General features: G+C 42.1%; 1 protein-coding gene across 5 annotated transcripts in view; it reads right to left on the bottom strand.

Moving 5' to 3' along the window:
- BRD4 (bromodomain containing 4) overlaps nucleotides 1-19,638 on the bottom strand; it is a 1,024,368-nt gene extending 1,004,730 nt beyond the window's left edge. For all 5 annotated transcript variants that reach the window (XM_069231688.1, XM_069231690.1, XM_069231691.1 and 2 more), the window contains exon 1: nucleotides 19,347-19,638. The gene's annotated coding sequence lies outside the window, so the exon portion shown is untranslated. The remainder of the gene's footprint in view (nucleotides 1-19,346) is intronic.
- Nucleotides 19,639-20,485: the final 847 nt, after the last annotated feature.

Here is a 20,485-nt window from a genome sequence, read left to right as displayed (position 1 = left end):
ATTGAGACAACTAGAAATTTGTGCAATAAGAGCAGGCATCACCATTAACACCAAACTGGTTGAAGCAAATTCAAGGAGCAGTACACTGGAAGTTATGACCACTATCTAGAATAAAGATGTCCAGAATCTACAAGCTTCAATCAAGTCCTTACAAAGAGACATGGCAGAATTTGAGGATAGAAATTGTAGAGGGAATCTGAATTTTGGGAATTCCTGAGGGTGCAGAGGATTCATCAGACTATTGCATTACCTTTTTGGAAAGATGGACTCCAGAAATGACGGGCCTGTCCTTCGAAAAAGACTCTGAACTAGAAACGGCAGACAATATCCCATTATTCAAACTAGTCAACAAAATATTTTCATTTAAGATTGTCTGCTGTTCGTTATGATACCAGCACACTAAATTAATACTAAACTATATGCATAAAAACAAACACACCATATGGAACGGTCACAAAATATTCATAGCACAGGATTTCTCCACATCGACAGTGAAAGTTAGAAAAGGTTTTCTAGCTCTCATACCTAGGCTCAAGAACTCATACCTTCAGTCCTCCTTTACCGGCCCTGCAAAATGCAGGGTCTTAGTCGACAGGAAACACCCCCATCTTCGCTAATCATAAAGACCTGAAAGCTTGGATGAAAAGGATGGTATCTTGATGGATACCCAGCGAACAGCTTCCATCAAGAAGAAATCATGACACGTATTTACAGACATTCTAGTAATCATGTTCTTTATCTACTCAGTTACAGTGAGCCAAAGCTTTTTCTGATGCCACTATAGATAAGTGTTATAAGCCTTACTCAATTCACGCCTTCTCCCCGTGACGGTGTTGTCTCAAACATTTTTACTACTGAAAGTTAACTCTTTGTATGTGTTATACAACTATTGCAAGATAAGAATACCTTCTGATCTTGTTGCCCCTTAGGTATTTGCCTAATATTGCTTTAGTTTGGGACCTATGTTCTCATGCCTTATTGCAACAGCTAATACACATGTTGCAGATACTTCACAAACTCACACTCATTACGCTGTACAACCTACCGGGGATGCCCCCAAGGCCTCGACTGACTACTCGGATGCATTTACCTGAAAGATTACACTTCTGGTCCATGCACTATCCAGTACTATGACATTTTTTGATTCTCTTCTCACGACCTCATACTATCTGAGATACCAACTTAGAAAGCTTGGTACCTTTAAACCCTAAGTGCTCAGATCACTAATCCTACATACATATCTACTGAGTAAAGTTAGAAATAATCTCTTATACAGGAGCCCTTATAACCGAGATAGCTACCCATTCTAAGCTGCTGGTAGACTTAGGCCCTTCACTACACAGCCTGGTCTTGTTACTACAGGTGAAAATATGTAGACTTTATTTAGTTAATGCTCCAAACCCTACATAATAGGTTACCCTTTCTTGATCAGATTTTGAGACATTTTCCAAGTCTCCATGTTTGCACTGAAAGGTCATGTTTTAAGTTTATGCTATATTGACAATGTTTTACATTTAGCAGTATGTTCCTTATTACAGGACTGCTACTACATTTATTTGTTCTGATCTGTTTTCTTAGTTCCGTGATGGCCGGGCTGTTAGCCCCCTATTGTCTCCCTCACATCCAGTATTAGGGGTGTGATTGGGGGAAGGGGGTTAGGGGTTTATAGGATGGGTTTCTTTTTTATGTTTGTGTTTTGTTATATTTTAGTGTATTCCTTTCTTTTGCCCTGCTCGAGTTCAGTGCTTTACAGATCATCTCTGTCTTTTTTGCTACCTACTCACTGGCAACGAGACACCTTCAAGCAGATCTTCATAAGAGTAACATGGGTACCAATTTGGTCTCATGATCCAACCCCAAGTAATCTGGACACACTGCAACTCCAAGTTGCTCCCTCTGCTCATATGTTTCATAACTGTACATACACCCCTATAACATACAACTAATCCCCTTGACAGAAACCTAAAGGTGATCTCCCTAAATATCAAAGGACTCAATCATCCAGTTAAATGCAAAAACGTAGACCACTTTCTATATAAACTCTAAGCTGATGTAATTCTACTGCAAGAAACGAAGATTGGCCGCAAACATCTGGAAATAACTGGATTAGTGAAACTCCATGTTCTCCCACCACAAATAAGAACAAGCATTTGCAATCTAATAGGGTCTCGCATTTCTCTGTGTTACAGCTATTAGCAGTTGTAAACTCCCAACTGGATTTTTCTTGCCACATTGAATGAAAAAAAGCGCTATTGCGTTGCTACAGTTCACTCATAGTGAAACCTATTGGCAAAAGTGCAATTATCTATGTAACCGGCAAAAGTGCAATAACTATGCAACAGGGTCGATGTTATGCAAAGCAATCGACTTCCGCAAAAGATAAAAAGTAGTCCACAAACCTGACGGGAAACAGCGAGCCTCGCATGTTTTCAGTACTTGGTCGCTGCGCTCGAGGAGGGCTAACTACCAGAAAAGGCATGACGTATGCGTGCCTTCCACTAATGAAAGCAAGCCCATTTTAACAGGCAAGCCCACGAACCAATGAAGGACACTGGCGTGACATGGACGGGGTTCTGATCCCTTTTCTATCTAACTCCTAAAGCGTCTCGCAAGCGAAAAGCATGCGCAAGCGCATGTGACGCAGGCTCAACCCTAAAAGGGGGCAATAACTGCATTAAAAAAATTAAAAGCAAATCAGCATTATATATAGAATCACATATGACAGAAGATGGACCCTTATAAAAAAAAAATTAAAAAAAATTAAAAAAATCTGATTCCTTCCATGTCCTCAATGCATATGGTCCAAATACTGACAACCCAGATTTCTGGGACTCTTCATCTATCCCACTAAGCCATGTCCTTGGTTTTAGGGTGTAGCAGTCTCCAAGAGTCATGAAGTTTGAATCTTGAGAATAGTTTAAAAGAGGGGGCTGAAACCAGGCTATTGATTGTCTATCTAGAGTAACATGCTCCAACCCACACAAATCATACTCTAGGACCGCTCCCCCCTCCCCGATCTCCAACACAGACACACCTCATTGACCAAACAGACATTCTTCTTAAACTGATCTCAGATCAGTCCTCACCCATATCCTTATTCATCATGGTGGTCAGAGCAAGATCATCTTGTAAAATCTGGCGGTTCAACAACAAGTCTATTAAAGATGTTGCATACAGAAACATAACCTAAAACACAGTACTAAACTACATTTAGGACAATACTGTGATAAACATCTCATCCATCACTTAACGAGATGCATCCAGAGACATCACACTAAACTACAATACAGATTGTACTGCAATAGATATCGCGCCCTTCACTTACTGGGATTCACTTAAACAACCGTTAGAGGCTCATTTATTGAAATTTAATCTAAAGAAAACATACAAAAACAAACTGACAAGCTGTTGTAGCTAGAGAAAGAGATGACGACTCTAGAGGCTAGTTATATCTCCAATTTAGACACCCAAACACACTCTCCTCACAAACAAAAAGTACAAATATAATAGAATTTCATTACAGGATCGGAGTCTACCATTATGCATAAATCTTTTTAATGCCACTCCAATGCAGCACTTGAAAGTACATTACATCACAAAACCAAAACAATCCAGAATGACATCATAGCAACTCATAAAAGGTCCATGGGTGGAACAATCATCCTCTTTTTAATGCTGCTCCTCACCAGATAGGTAGTACTTTAAAATGTCTCTACATTAGAACACTGTGGTTTTGTACTGGTACGCTGGCTTAGATTTTACCCAGCTTTGACTGTTTCACTCATCTCCAATTTACGGTGATGTGTGCAACTGCCTCTCTATAGTTTATTTTTTCTTTACAATCCTCTATTTAAGGCTTGTGGACTACCTTCCGTCTCCCGCTGCCAATTCAGGGCACTTTCACCGCGCAGCCCGTACTGAGTGCAGCCCTGTGAATCTACGGCTTGGGTCGCGGCCTCCGGCTGTTCCAGAATCGCATTGCGGAAGTCCTGAAGTGAGCACTGCTCAAGGACTTGCCGCAATCTGCTATCTTACACAGCCGTCTGTTTCTTGGACAATTCCCCTGCCCAAACGTGTCTTTTACAGCGGATGTTCCCTCTGCCCAAGTGAGTCTAAATTCCTTCTGGTGTCCCGGACTGAGGGTGTGTGCGCTTGCCCCTAATCTTGCCGGTTCTTGCGAGAGCAGCCTCCATTTTGGTTTGGGCTTAATGCCCTTTTTCTCTATCCACATGCACTAGAGCAAGCTGCAACCATTACAGCTGACAGTTGCAGTTCGCACCCCACAGCTGATTAGATAGCACCTTTCAGTTAGGCATATACATCCTGTGTATTTTGGGCAGTAGTCATTTAATTTAAAATCTTAAACATATTTTGAGCACTGTCGATTTCTGCCTCTTATAAACATACTGTGTAATTTATATTTGTTTAAATCCTCAAACGTTCTGACTCCCAATTTACAATGTATATATTACATCTTTTAAAAAATGTCTGATTGCGAAAAGCTAATCCACCCGCGACGCCTGAGGGTAAAATTAATGATGAGCTAATTACAAAGTTCATACAGCATGAAATGTGTTCTTGTGTTTGGGAGACAATAAGTTCTGAGCAGAAAGAGGCAGTCTAAAGCTTAGATTATGTGAGATCCTCCACATCTGATGACGAGTGTGAGTTTACCACCACGGGGGAGAAGAAAAAAAACTGAACACTTGAGCAAACAGCTGTTATCCGCTGCTATGAATGCTGGTCAGAGCGCCTTTAGAAAGATTGGAGGTCCAAGCACCTCAAAAAAGTAGTGTCCCTTGCAGCTCAAAAAAAGAGAGGTGTCTCTCGTGGCACAAAAATATTGCGTGTCCTTTGCAGCACAAAACAAAGTTGGACCCTAGACCTAGAGTTTGGGGATCAGGACCCTGATGAGAACCTGTATGATGGATATGTTCTCAATTTGGACCAAGGAGACTTGTATACTGATGATCTTTTTGATGACCCATCATCCCCATCTACCTCACAAGATATCAATAAAAAACCCAGGGGAGGAGATGTTTTCACCAAACATCATCAGACACCCAAGGAGCTCAGAGTGGTTGCCCATGGAACATATGGGCAATTTTATCAGGAAGTAGATTAAAAACCCATTTTAAAAAGGAGGCAGGTAACCTGCTTTTTGATGAAAAAGTATGCCTTATTCCCAACCTTGATCCTGAGCTGATCATATTTCTTTTCAAGATGGGACAAGAACAAGGAGAGGTCCCTTAAGCTCTGCTAGGGCTGTCTTCTGAATGTTGTTAGTCCTTTGGCAAATGATAATTGATATGTCAGAGGAAGCCTACATTTAGGGTCTTCCAAAATACAAGGATCTCCTGCGAGGTTGGAGTCAATGAGCCATGGTGTTATTGGGCACGCTGGGCTTATCGCGAAAGGCGCAAGACAGTGCTTCTTAAGATTAATTTTAAACTTGGAGACCTGGCGGAGAAGCAGGGGTGTGGAATTTAATAAAATATCTACTTGTCCATGGGACAGGTTGCTTTTTAAATCTACTTGTCCTGTGAAAAAATCCTACTTGTCCCTTTGATGGCATATAGTGCAGTGACACATTATGGCAGTAATCTCATTATGTAAGCGCTCTGATAATAGCCACTCCGATTATGGCAGGTCTACTACTATAGTGGGGATTGAACACTTGCAATTTCAATCCCTACTATACCAATTTCCTTATTTTGCCACATTTCTGCAGATCTACACACTGGGGCTGGAGGAAGCAGTAAGCAATAGTTCCAGTTTTGGAATGCCTTTGAGTCTTCAAACCTAACTTGCACGTTTTAAGGATTTTCACCAGTTTTCCTCTAATCTTCTCCCGTAATGAGAAGGTTTGGAAATTTACTCCCAACAATGGCAGAAGTTGAAATTCTTCCAGGGTTGGGAAAAAGTGGTTGGAGGGAAAGTGAACTTGTAAACACTCAATAGATTTTCACATTAGCAAATCTACACGTGTATATTTGTCAAAACAAGACACGCATTGACAAAACCAAAAGACTCACAAAAAACGTTGGATCGGTTGGCTTTACCAGTGCTTGTTTATTTTCATGTTTCCCATAATCTTGTTGAAAACGGGTACACTGATTTTCCATTAGGAATATTTTTGGGAAATAGTAGCATGCATCAACATATTTTACTAAATGATGCCTCAAAGAAATAGCACATAAATTTTAATAGTAGCAAAACTTTTTTTTTTCCTACTTGCATTTTTATTTGGACATTTTATTTTGAAAGCAAAGAATCATCACTCTTGCTTACAAGCTTCTGCAAACATCTGCATCTGATCAGAGCATTCTGGGAGCACTATACTTAGCCTCAGGTTAAAATAAAATGTACACACGTTTGAAAAGTTTAACTCAAACCACTTTCAGTAGTGCAGTGTGACCTTAAAACTTTTATTAACAGCGCTCACCCTTTACTGAAGGCTTTTCATTAATGAACCATAAATACAAGTTTTCATTATTAAACCATAAATATGTTAATGCATACAGTGTTTCCATTTACATATGGACACACATTACTTCAAATGCAGACAGATCCTTTCTCTGTAAACTGGCAGCCAAAGGGTTTGTGCTGCAGGGGGTTGGGCAATCTTGTTCCAATGACAAAATAAACATTAAAACGTGTTGCCCTTGACACCAAACAATATGTCTCAGGCATCACGTCAGGAAATCCCCATCCCAGAGAAGGAAAGCTCAGAAAACTCAAAGGGTCTGCTTTTCGGTGACAATATGGTCAAGAGCCTAGGAAAATATGTGGCCACATTCACAGCGCTTGACATAGTCCAGACTAACGTGCAAGGTATTTAACCCAATTTTTGGCAGGGCCAGCAGAAGGGGCCTTTCTGTCAGACGATTATATCACTAAAGGTCGTTTTTCTACACTTCCAGAACCAGAGGAGGCTATGGCAGGGGATACCAAAGCAGTGAACAGTCTAATTTCTACCCATAGAAGGGATGATTCCATCAGGGTAGAGGAGGCAGAGGTCATGAGCAAGCCCCCAGTCTCCAAGGTGAGTGTCATCAACCGTCTTCCTTTCTCTTTCCAAGAAAGAGTGGTGGGGAATGTCTAAAAGAAATTCTCAAAAACTGGGAATCAATTACCCAGGATCCCTAGGTGTTACAAACTGTTCAAGGTTCCAGAATAGAATTTTGGGGGACTCCCTCTCAACCAGTCAATGCGAGGATGCTGCTGGTATTCAAAAAATGAACAACAGGTAATTGAAGACAAGGAAGTGGAATCTATGCTTTTAAAAGGTGGCATTCAAGAAGTCGGTCTAGAAAACAGGGTTTTCACAAGTGCTCTTATTTTGGTAGAAGAGAAGGACCAGAATTAGAAAACAGTGATTAACCTATGAGAACTGAAGGGGTTCTTAATCTACAGGCACTTCAAGATAGAAGGTGTCCATCTCTTAAGAGATTTATTACTGAAAGATGATTGGTTGGTGAAGTCAGACCTGATGGGCGCATACTTCACAATCCCCGTGGCATTGGAGAACCAACACTACCCTGAGTTAATTTGCCGGATGCACCTTTATCAGTTTTGTGCACTACCATTCGGACATTCTTTAGCTCCTTGGTGCTTCACCAAAGTACTGAGACTCGTAGCTTCCTATCTAAGGGAAAGAGATGTCTGAATGATTATCTACACAGCATTTTGATAAGGTCCCAAAGTTATCTACAGATATTAGAAGACTTGAACTTGGTCATGTCCCTGCTGGAGAGTTTGGGATTATCATCATCCTCCATCCAAGCCATCTTACTAGACTCTTTGCACTACTGTGCATTACAACTGATAAGTGATAGCTCCCTGTTGAGGCCTTTGCTACGGAGACCAGGTTTCTCCAGATCAAGCAGCAAGAGAGGAGTTGAATTGGTGGCTCAAGAATTTGGATGCTTGGAATGGCTGGGCAATTTTTGGTTGTTCACCAGACTTGCTGGAACTGGATGCAAGTATGGCTGGCTGGGGGCAACGTCTGGATGCTCATGAGACTGGTCGATTATGGTCAAACTTAGAGAGGCTACATCATATACATTATTTAGAACTGACTGTAGGACTCTACGCTCTCTTGAGGTCAAATGCTATTTACAAGCAGAGCAGTACTACTGAAACTGGACAATGTCTCTGCAGTACCTTATATCGATCGGTTAGGAGGTACCAAATCCATGGCTCTAGCTATGTTAGCAAAGACGCTTTGGTTATTGTGACTAAAGCATAAGTTCCGTCTAAGAGCAGAATATCTGCCTGGGAAGGAGAATGTTTCTGCAGACTGGAATTCCAGTTTTGTTAGAGGGCTATGGAGATTGGAAACTGAACGAAGTATGTTTCAGAGAAATATCATACATTTGGGGACAGTTGTGAGCAGACTAACCTTTCAACTGAACGGGTGTTACAGCTGGAAGCCGGACCCAGGTGCTCTGGCAGTGAAAGCATTCCTTCAGACTTAAGAACATATGAAAGCTTACGCAATCCCTCCATTTGCAATGATTCAGAGGGTCCTTCATAAAGTGAGACGAGTGTTTCTCCCTTATACTGATGACTGTTTTGAACCTTGCAGGCGTGGTTTCTAAAGACTTTGAAACTTGCTTGCAACGTTTCCTTCTTTCTTCCTGCCACAGAGGGTCAGCTGAAAGACATAGATGGAAGAGAACATCCTTTAGTACAGGCGTGGACTTTGAACCTTCTTGCCTGGGATGTGTCAGGCGACCTGGTGAGCTGTCAGGCCTTTCGGGAAGAGCTGCTGAGCTCCTCAAAAAGTGTTGGGCTCGTGGAACTCAATACAGATATCAAGAAAGATCTGGGGTTCATTGGTGCTTAGAAAGGGACTTGGATCCCATTGATCCTCCTATAGCTGAAGTGGTCAACTTTCTAGTGATTCAGTTCAATAAGGACCTCAGTTAGAGGACTATTACTGTTACAGATCCACTATTCTGCAGGTCACAATATGGCCAATGTTAAGAGTGTGGAGGGAAAAAGTTTTGGTTTGTTGTGTCTTCAAGAGCATTAGGTTACGAAGAACATCCCGTCATTCAAAGTTATCAGACTCTTTGGGCTGTAAGTTTAGAACTTTCCTTGTTTTTAAGTTGGTCAGTTAGTAGCTATCTAGAAACTTTGTATTTCTTGTCACAGGATTTCAAATGTCAAGGCTTTAAAGGTGAGTAATAGAATTTACGATCCATTTGGGGTCATCTTTGATCTTACCAAAACAAAGAATGTCCAATACCATCTTCTATCCAAGGTTTGCTGCATGCAAAAAGTTATGTGTTGTTGAATGCATGAGGGAGTACGATTCACATCTGATTGAGTTTAGACCTGATGGTGTCAATCAGTTGCTAATTTCAGCTGTCAAATCCTTTCATGCGGTTTCCACATCCACTCCTGCAAGATAGGTGAAATGTATTATGCAAGAGGCCGGTGTGGATTTACAAAAATTCCAAGCACATACCTTTGGGGTGCTATGGCCAGTCAAGCCTTACGGTAACCTACTAGATTAGAGGATATTATGAAAAGTGGCTGATTTGGCGAATACTGCTACTTTCACCAAACACTACTGTAAACCTATTGAGCACCTGTTGAATGTTGTGTTAGAGAACTACCAACATGAATAATGGCAGCCTCCGGTCCTGTAATGAAGTAGCGACTCTCAAGTTTAAATGTCAAGAGAATCTGAACTTCATTAAGGACACAGAGGTTAACATTATCCCTCCCTCTCCTCCTTTTAGTTATTTTGAGAGGGCAATTCAAGTATATCATTAAAAAAATTAATGACTGTATTATTGATAGATGAAATTAAAATTGACAAAGATTTGTTGTTTATCCATTTTAATGAGCTATATTAAGGCTGGTGAAATATCTTCTGACTATGTTTCTTTCCCTGATTATTCTGTCATAATTATTATTATTATTTTTTATTTATTTTTTACAGACAACTCACAGTGAAGCTAACCTCCCATGCGATTTCACTTCCAGTTTGAAGTATAAGTTTCCCTTTACAAAGAGAAGAATCCAAGTAGTTTGTCAAGTCCGGTATTCTTAAAGGAGGATGATGGGTCCAAGCATGGACCTTTTATATGTTGAAATGGTGTTGTTCTGGATTGTTCTGGTTTTATCATGTAATGCACTTTCAAGTGCTGCACTGGAGTGGCATTAAAAAAAAATTATGCATAATGTTAGTCTCTGAGCCCTAATGAAATTCAGATTCTCTTGACACTGAAACTTTGAGAATTGTTATTCTCAGCGAATAAGCTGGGATCTGTATTAATAGATACAAAAGCCTAGAATTATGGGGATCAAATAAGGTCGGTAAAATGCTGGCATAACATCTGAAGCATAAAGCATAAACACAACCATAAGGTCATCACTGCACACAAAGGTATGTTGAATGTAACACATACAAACACCCAAAAGATCCTAGAATTCTCAGACATTGCTACTTAAAACCCATTTTAAAAATTCAACTTAGGTGAGGTTTTTACAAGGATGGTCATGGCTCTCTATAGTGGTCCTTTCCAATAGAGTACGAGTCAGTGGTCTTCTGACCCCCTCCCTTTAATTTAGAAAGAGGAACTAGGCAGGGCCCTCCTCTATCCCCTTCCTTATTCATCTTTACCCTTGTACCGCCACTTCATAATATCGATATTAACAATTTGATCTCCGGTATCACCTTCAATAATACCACTGTAAAGGTGGCACCTTATGCCGACGATGTTCTGATTGTGACCAAGAATGAACGTGACTCCACTACTGCATCATTACAAACACTTGATGACTATACACAAGTCGCAGGATATAAACTTAACAAGTACAAATCTGAAGTTAAAGAGTTAAAAAAATTCTGTACTAGGTTCCTTTTAAGATAACTCAGTTTGGCAACCTCCGTTCATAAAATATCTAGGCATAGAATATGGATCGGACCTGAGAGAAACCCTGCAATACAACGAAAAGCTGACATTAAAGAAAACTGCTGGATGGGTGGAACTTCAAATGTATTACCTGGTGGGGCTGAATAGAAAATCAAAATGATGGTGACCCCAACAGTTAATTATAAGTATGCTTCCCTTATCTCTGTCCAAAGACTTTCATCAAAATTAGACAAGTCGCTAACAAGATTTACATGGCTAATAAGTGCTCCAGAATTTCCATCAAACAACGGAGACCTCCCACGAATCTAGGCTGAGTTAATCTGGCTCACTTCAGAAACTATCAAACCATTTTTTTTTAGCTAGACGGGGCTCCCTGTGGTTTTTCTAATGTCTAGATTACACTCCCACATGGCTCTCAACTGAAAATGAAATCCTTGAAGACCTGCAACCCACAATGCTCCTATCCATCAAAACCAAGTCCTCTCTGCCAGCCACATGTATCTTTAACAACACAGACTGTTCTTATGAAAATTGATAAGCTTCTGGGGACCCTAATTAACCAATCTAACCTGATCTTGCTCTGGAATAACCCTAAATTTAGAATACAAGGCATGTCCATATATTGCCACTCCTGGTCAGCCAAGGGCATCCATTTCTTGAAGCAATTAAGCGCACAAGCCCCTATTCCTCTAGAGCAAAGCAACAATATAATTTTCTAGATGGAGGCTTATGATTTCCTAAAATTCAAAACTAGTATATACAAGGCAAAGTGCTCTCATGTTGACCCCTCGCTCCCCTCAATCATCTCCTCCTTCAACAAATCTGGTTGCCAAACTACCAAATTCTACCACATCCTACAACCCGTAAGTACACTATTGACCTCCAACTCACTAAAGTAGTGGGACACATCAGATACCATATCTTCAGAACACTGGGGCCTGATTTGGAAATTGCTGGTCTGCCATAAAATTACCCCCTCTTTGTCCCACACTAAATATTCACTCCTACTTGGACATTTTGGACTCCCTCTCATCCCCATAATAGATCTCTTAGAGGCGTCCCTATGTGTGAAAACTGCAATAAAGTCACCGGTGCTCAACCACACCTACTTTTCTACTGCAGGACTGTGTCCCAATTTGGGACCAGGCTTTCAACTTTATCTGGTCCCTATTTGGGATCCTGTTAATGCGTGATTTTATCTCACTCATCCAAGGCTTCTTAGATCCACAGATCAGGACATCTAGTAATAGCAGCCTATTGGTAGACATCTTACTGACTGCAGCCTTTTTATTCCCATATTTTACATAGAATTTTATGGTTTGTTTTATGAGCTGTTTTTCAATTTATCTATCTTTATACAATAGACTGATGTTCTATATCTGCTTCTAACAAAATGTGATGTGTACTGCTGTATCATGACTGTTTTTCTTTTTGTTTCTTTGCTCAGAAATCAGTAAAGAGATCGAAATTTACAACAATGTGCCTTTCATGGTGTTGTACCTTTACCTCTATATACTGTTGGGGACAGGTAGGCTATTGTCATACTCTACAATACAACTAGAACAAATTAATTTCTGAGACGCCAAGACTGCTGCAAGGCGCAACAATTCAAGCCAAGATCTATCTATGTATATGTTATTTTTTTATAGCACAGGACTAGCCAAAGAGTAATAGGAGAGGTAGCTGGATAGTGGACAGTTAATGTAGTTTCTTTTAAAAAGGTTAATCTTCAATATATTCCTGAATTCGAGCAGCATTAGGGGCAGTCCTGATCGAACCTGGGCTGTTCCAGATCCTGACTGACTAGATGGAAAAAGTATGTAGGCTCTTTTTTTTTTTTTTTAAACACTATTTAGTCTGCAGTCTGATCATGCAAGGCTGCGAATGTACAGAGAACTACCAGAGTGTGTGAGCTTGTGTCCAAGATAAGCGGGAACACTAGTCATGATGGCTTTGTAAGTGACACCTCCGGTTTTGAAGATGGTGCAGGTCAGCAAGGAGAGACAAAGGAGCGCCATCAGCATGGGTGCTGGATGTGTGGGATGGGCGGCAACGCGATCCATATTTCTTCATGCTCTGGACGAGACATGCTGCAGTGCAAAGGAAGCACTTAAGGGGTGCCAGTGTAGGGTCTAGTATGTTGGGGGTGGGGAGGGGACTACTACCAACTAGTTGTGAGAGCACGAGGGTTTGTACAGCAGTTTCAAAGTCACTTTCTGGAAGAAATTGTTTCACTTTTTTTTAGACACAAGAAGAGGTGCCAGGTTGTCTCAGTTTTTGGAAATGCGTTTCTTGTAGTTAAGGCTGGTGTTCAGGGTGTATTCAAGTGACCTGGCATTCAGTGAAAGCTGTAGTTAGAAACAGTCAAAATTCATATAACTGAGCCAGGTTGTACTATTTATTATTTGTTGGCAATAACAAGAATTCAGTCTCTGTTGGAATTAGCTTTTGGTAGTCACTGGACACCCCAGTCTGCGAGTTGTGAATGCTGTGTTTGAGGCATCAGATGTCTAAAACAAATTAGACTTTCAAGTAAAGGTGTGTATCGCCTGCTATTTGTGAATCTTGATGCGGTTATCGGTGAGAAGAGCACAAAGTGGCTCCATGTAGAGGATGAAGATGACAACAGACACTTAGAACCATGGGGGGGGGACGGTGCAGGTGGTTGGAATCTTGTGAATAGGTGATGCCCATGAGAGAAGACTAATACTGGTTGGAAAAGTACTAGAAAAGCCAGTGAAAGACAGAGCCAGTGAATCTCCTTCGAGTCTACAGGCTGCTTATAAGTGTAGGATGGTTGACTGTGCCAAAGGCAGCAAAGAGGTCCAGTAATATCGGGAGACAGGTCTATACTTAATCTAAGGTTAACAGACACCTTTCTACGATGTGTATGATAGCAGTCTCTGTGCAGTAGTGAGGCTTGCATAAGATTACTAGCATTGATGTGTTCTTGGGAATGAACATATACAAAACTTTCAATTGCATTGCAGAGTAATGGTAGGTGAGTGATGGGACAGTGGTTAGCGATGTCATCAGGGTCTAGCGTAGGTTTCTTCAAAGGGGGTCTCTGCCCTGTCTTGAGAGATCCTAGGAAGATGCTCTGAATAATGGAGACATTACAATAGTAAGTAGTCATAAGAAAGTCTTGATGAAGGGTGAGGGTAAGACATTATCTTCATAATTAGTGGCATTTAGGGAGTGGAGTATTTCAGTGAGATCGCAGAGATAGGGCTTTGAAGGCTAAGCATTGTGAGATTCTACTGGAAGGGGTGGGCTTGAGAAATGAAACAGGCTTGGTGCTGTGTATGTGCGGTCTGATCTTCCTTATTTTTTCACTGACATTTATGTCACTGTACTTTTCTGTGTATTGAGGAAGAGGTGTGTCTGACAGAGAGTTGATGTAGTTGTCTTGAAAAGCATCCGCCTCTGTTGGTGGCCTCGTTGATGTTGAGTGTAGACTACTCTAAATTGGCTGATGTGGTGCTGTCCGCTTGCTGTGCAGAGGGAATTATGTAGCAAGAGCTCATCAAGAGGTGGCGGCTAAAAAGAATGTTAACTGGAGCAGGTGTATCCCCAACTTTCCTAGTAACACCATAGGCCTTTTCACCCCAAATGAATTCCATGATGTAAGAGAAATAATACTTTAAATTAACAAATCTATGCAGCGGCAGATGGTGAAACTTCTAAACGGTGGGTTTGAACAGCTGCCCTAAATTTCACTGTGTGAGCAAGCAAAGGTAGCAAGTTACACCATTCCAAGAGGGCATCAGTTTCTCCCTGGATCTTTTTAAACAATGGAGCCAAACAGCGCATTCAACGTATTTTATTGCATTTTATTGCAACAGTACTTAGCATTTTACAAGAAAATACAGTTTAATGACTTCTTAATTTGGGAAAAATACTAAAAACGTATGGCAAACGTGCACATTTTATCAGCATGATGCATTTGCAATACTTAGTTTTTTAATGAAAGGCATAAACCATAGCTTTTGTTCTGGGTCTGTATTTTATGTATATATATATATATATATATATATATATATATATATATATATATATATATATATATATATATATAAATAAATGCGTTTACTTTACATCCTTTGTTACTTTTAAAATACATGCAACTAACAATTCAGACACACAGGCAGGTTCTCTCTGAAAACTCACCTGCCTGTGAGAAAATAGAGTCAATAAGTCACTTAGATAATAATCAGAATGATGGGCAAGAGTGAGGATATATACATTTCCCCTACAGACATCCTTTGATGAGACAGCACTGCAGCACGGTGCACGTACTGTACTAAAGTCAGGGACTAGAGCACATATTGCATCTAAATACACAGTCAATTGATCTTTCCAGTCTCTTTATATTTTATAATAATAAATGATTAATTAAATTTGAAATGAAGTTCCTCTATTTTTCTGTATGTGTCAAATAAACCAATATCGACCATCAGTGAATCACTTCTCGATGTACATACATCAGGATGATGGTCAAGAAGGGAAGAGGAAGTGCACATGCTTCACGTGCTTTTTAAGTCTGCCATCAGTCAAGACCTTTTGATTTTATGAAAAGTAGGTATGTAATTACTTATATGTAGAGCCTTTTCGTCAGCCCTCTTCATCCACTGGTCAGTTGTGTACTTTTTCTACCCATTACAGCATGGAGGAGTGAGTCAGACCACCTCCACCATTGGCTAACCTCAGTGAGAGTGGTGGGATTCTGCTCCTTTAAAAGGAGCATGTTGGCACACAGAGTAGTTACATTAAGTGGCAGGGCAAACTATGCAATGCAACAGACATCTAAATTTGCTTTCAGCCAATTGTTTTCATATTGGTGGGGGGCCAAGCAGATGCCAAGCAATTATGTTTTTCAAAACCATGGCAAAAAATAAAAAAAGCACTGACTGTATCGCCAAAAAGGAGCTGCCAAAGCCAGTATGGCCCAAAAGTGAGGCCTACTGGCTGTGTCACTGCTTGCTTACATCTGGCATTAGCAAAGACCTTTTGATTTTACTAAAACAGTGTAAATAACATGCATACTTATAGGGGTTTTCAACCAGCTCTCTTCATTCATTGGTCTTAACATGTAATTGACATTTTTCTTACGTCAACTGCAGAATACAGTGTGAGGCAATTTGTAAGATCACTTCTGCAACTGGCTATCTTCACTGTGCGCAACAGCATATTGTCCTTTCACAAGGAACACATCCAACCACAAAGTAGTTCCTTTCAGTTGCAGCAACTACTTTGGCAATATGTGCTTTTGAGACCGAAAAATATATTTGTTTTTAGGCAAAAAAAAATTGATTGACGATAATGCAGCTTCTACAAAAAATTACATTTCTGCGAATATCAAGCACCTCCAAAATCTCTCTGCCTGGCAATATCTCAATAAGAAATTGTTTTGCTCAGAAGTCTGGAGTGTTGCTTAAGCACCAAAACACTGATAAAATACCGTGAAGCGTAGATACTTTCCTAAAGCAGTAATATTGGCACATCGAATGTTACTATCCAGTTGCATCACCCACAAGAAAAGCCACCAGAAACACAGCCTTAAAGAGCGAAGGACAGTACTGCATAGCAGAAAGGAGCACTAGCGTACTTTCAGTCCTTTTATGTGTATATCCGTGTACAATTAAACATACAAAAACACCAGTTTAGAGGGCAAAAGCATCAGTTCACTCCATGCCCCCACACAAGCGGAAGTCCATAACTTGCTTAGCACTAAGCTATTTTTTCCTAAAACACTAAAGCATAAAGGGGTTAGAGTATGCAAACGCGACATAGTATTTTAAACAATTCAAGAATATGAGCCAACAAAATTACTGAAATACAAGCAAATAAAATACTGCACAACTACGTTCATTTTTAAATTTCGCATTCATAGTGTTATACGTAAAAAAAAACTGCTATTTGGGTAAGAGAAATGCTTGCTAATTAAACGTATAAGACGCCAGAGCAAGCACATTGAGTAAGCTTTTGAGTCATACCTCGGCCAGCTCTTCATACCATGTGCAACACCGTGCCCAATGAGTATCTCCAACACCGAACCCCCGCAAAGAAGCTAACTACGGGCTCGGTAATTTGTACAAATAAGTCACTGCAAGGAAAGCACTGTTTCGATCACCAACAAGGCGCATCTTCCACTACACGGTCCATAATGTCAAAACAATGCTCACAAGGTTCCAAAATGTACCTTCCACAGGCTTTTAGTAAAACATATTTTTGAGATCCCTGATTTGACAAGGAACCACCTCTAAAGGTTTCACTGGAATCTTACGGCCACAGAATCAAGATATAACGAAATAGAGGCAAATTGATACCATTATGGCTTACAGAGTTGACTTTGTAGAAAGGTGAGGCGGCGACAGCGCCCTATACTGCTAGAGTATTCCTGAAACAATGCGCCCTGATTTCAGGCCGGGTCCCCCGTCATTCCCGGCCACCCGATCATGTTTCTTTATTCGCTCCTCCGCCTGACTCATTTCCACTCCTGCTTCCTTCTAGCCAGGGTCCAAAGAACTGCTACCCCAAATACGGATCAGGTATTAACGTCGGATTTGTGATTGAAAACACGACCCAGAGTTACCAGTCTGAGTTTAGCAGTTGGCGCAAACCACCAACAGTGCTACGAGGAGGGAGACTGGCTGCAGCCTAACACCCAATACAATTAGCTGAGCTATGGGCAGTAACAACAAATGTATATAGCCAAATCAAGCCAATTAAAAAAAGAAAAACATGCAAATGTTGTGTGCAAACCCAAAACAAGAGTATATATTCTGCTTTCAAACAGAAACCATCAATTAGCACCTCGGATGACAGTCCACAATTTAAAAAGGCCACGGAAGAAGGCTATTAAGGCTGTCGGTGAAGAAAGCAGGTAAGTCGTATGAATACAAATGCTATGAACGATTGGAGCCAGATATTCAGATTTCTATCACTCTGCAATAAAGCGTGGACTTACAAGTAACTAGTATAAATGATTTAGGCTGGAATAGTACATAGAGAGAGATGTGGGTTCTACCCCACAGCAGAGAAAAGGCATGGTTGTACAATGACAACTTTCATGAATATAGTTAGCCCTCACAAAACCACAATTCGTAGAGATAATGGAACTGTATTAAGATCGTTACGACTCCACCGAATACACAGGTTATATCAAAATTAATGGGTTCCCGAAGCAGCCCAACTTGACCCAGGGCATCCCAAGAGCAATACAATACTGTAGGCATCCTAACCACTGCAAACGGTACAAGCTCCCTTTCGGGGCTGCTCTAACGTCGTAGACGCCTTATGGTTTGACATAAACTCTCCTGGTAACACCAAGGAGCCCAACAGGATATAAACGCTGTAAAACGTTTGCCCGATTCGGATCAAGCCTGCAATTAACGCCTCACAAAGACGTCTGTATACATGACTGCTTACGGAGCCCACATTGGCATAAAACACATAAGCAGGCTCAGTCAGCACAAAGGATGCAAGTACATAGAACATACAACAAACACATTGGCAGCGCATGGCAGCATTCAAAGCACACAAGAATGTAAAAGCAAAAGAGGCAACCACGAAAATGCTACATGTACAGCACATTCTAATAGGCAATAACACGCGGACCATAAACAGCATAAATGTTCCTACGGGAAAATTGCAGCCTTCACGTACAATAAAGTACCCAAAACACACAGGATTTAGCAAGCGGTTAGAGATTCATTAAGCGAGAACCATACATGGGGCTGGCTACAAATCTCAAGACCCAGGACAGTCGCCGCTGGCCACAATGTGGAAACGAGGCAACTATGACCGGTGACCCCTCCCGGCCCCGCCTCTTCTCTACAAAATGGCGGTGGGTGTATGGGCCCGAGCCCTGCCTAGCGGTGCTCGGGAAAGGGGGGGATGCGTCTCGGGGACCCCTCCCGGCAGAATGCGACGCAGGCCCCGCCCTAACGCGGAGGATGCTGCCGGTGCTGCGCATCCGGCCAGGCTGCTCCAGGCGGGTGTAGGGGAGCTGTCAGCAGCCCGCGAGCAGAACTGTCACTGACCCGGGTAGCACCGCAGTGAAGAGATGCTGGTCGGAGTCGGCCCCACGGATCGAAGAAATACAACGGCGCAATGCCTCCCCGGTCAAAGCCGAAGACTGCTTCCCTTCCACACAGAGCCCAAGGGGAGGGCCAGGCGGGGTGACCGGGGCGGAGAGAGATTGCGCAATGCAGACCGCGCTGGTTGCCTAAGGGCAAGTGGGGAGCAGGGCTGACCTCCTGCCGTTCTCCTACTCCTGTCCCCAACTTAACAGGGTTATCTCGCACCGATCCCTCCAGGATCCTTCTCACTCCCCTTAACTGTCTGAGACGGGGGCACTAGCCCTAACCATGGGCCTCTGGCGGACGAACACAGCGGTGTTCGCGGGGGAGACGGAGTCTTCGTCTCGGTAGCGAGGGCACACTTTACCTTTCAGCGGGGAGCTGCGCCGCTCCAGGCTCCGTCGCCGCTCCCAGGCCTCCTCCTCCGTCCTCTGAAGTGAAACCAAAGCTCCCGGAAGGCCCCCTCCCGTGTAATCCGTCAGTAGAGGGTACCCTTGTGTACGTTGGAAGAGTCTCCTTTCTATCCAGATCCAAGGGGGGTCACAGACATTAAGGGTGGGGGGCTGGTTTGATGTTTCGGCGCGCGGCGGCCCCCTCCAAAGCACATAACACGGCGGCTCGCTTTCCCGGCGACGTCACGCGCTACTGCGTCACCGCGCGACCACGCCCCCAGCTGGAGGAGGCGATTCTGAAGAGCGAAAGAGAGAACGGACTATGGAATGTTGCAGCCATAGGGATGAGGCGAGAGGGAGGGTCATGCAGTGGAAACAAACGAAGGACAGGGGACCATGTCTGGCGTGAGAATGAAAGCTGGGTTCGCGGCGTTCTAACAAAAGCTCTGATAGTGAGCGAACTGGAAGGAAACGGGAATCTTTCGACACACGCCCCTTAAGCATGTACACAAAGGAAATTAACCTCTTAGCTGCTGCCCCCCCCCCAGTGCTGAGCCATTTTTTGGCTATTTGGGGTAGTTCGCGCTTAGGCCTTCATAACTTTTTGTCCACCTAAGCTATCCATGTCAAATTTGCGTCCTTTTTTCCCAACATCCTAGGGGTACAATTTTTTCAAGCTTACACATTAATAATTTTCAATTCTTTTAAGCACACGGAGGCGAGGATTATGCTTCTCTTTCTATGCTTTAATAAAACACAGCAGCCAATCAGCGAAGATGTGATTGAAACAAAACATATCCCAGAGTTCAAAGGATACACAACAACCATAGTTAACACAACGTCTATATAAGCTACAGAGGCAATGGAACTTCCTCTTTCTTTGCTGCTTCCGCAGGCAGTTAAGTACATTGCTCCGTTTATTTTCTCTATACTGTTATTGCCAAGTTTATATTTCGCGCTTGTGTTGTTCCTCACGCTGTGTTTCAGTGGAGTGGGAGCAGGGTCGGGGTTTTCCCTCCATTGGTAGAGGCTGATTCAGCATTCGTTAGTCTTGGGCTTTGCACGTGCACGCGCGTACTCTGGCAGTCACGCTCCCGCTCGTTTTGTTCTGGCG

The sequence above is a fragment of the Pleurodeles waltl genome, chromosome 4_2 (genome assembly GCF_031143425.1).
Source record: "Pleurodeles waltl isolate 20211129_DDA chromosome 4_2, aPleWal1.hap1.20221129, whole genome shotgun sequence".
Taxonomy (NCBI): Eukaryota; Metazoa; Chordata; class Amphibia; order Caudata; family Salamandridae; genus Pleurodeles; species Pleurodeles waltl.
Note: the sequence above shows the minus strand (reverse complement) of the source record. Positions and strands in the feature narration are given on the sequence as shown.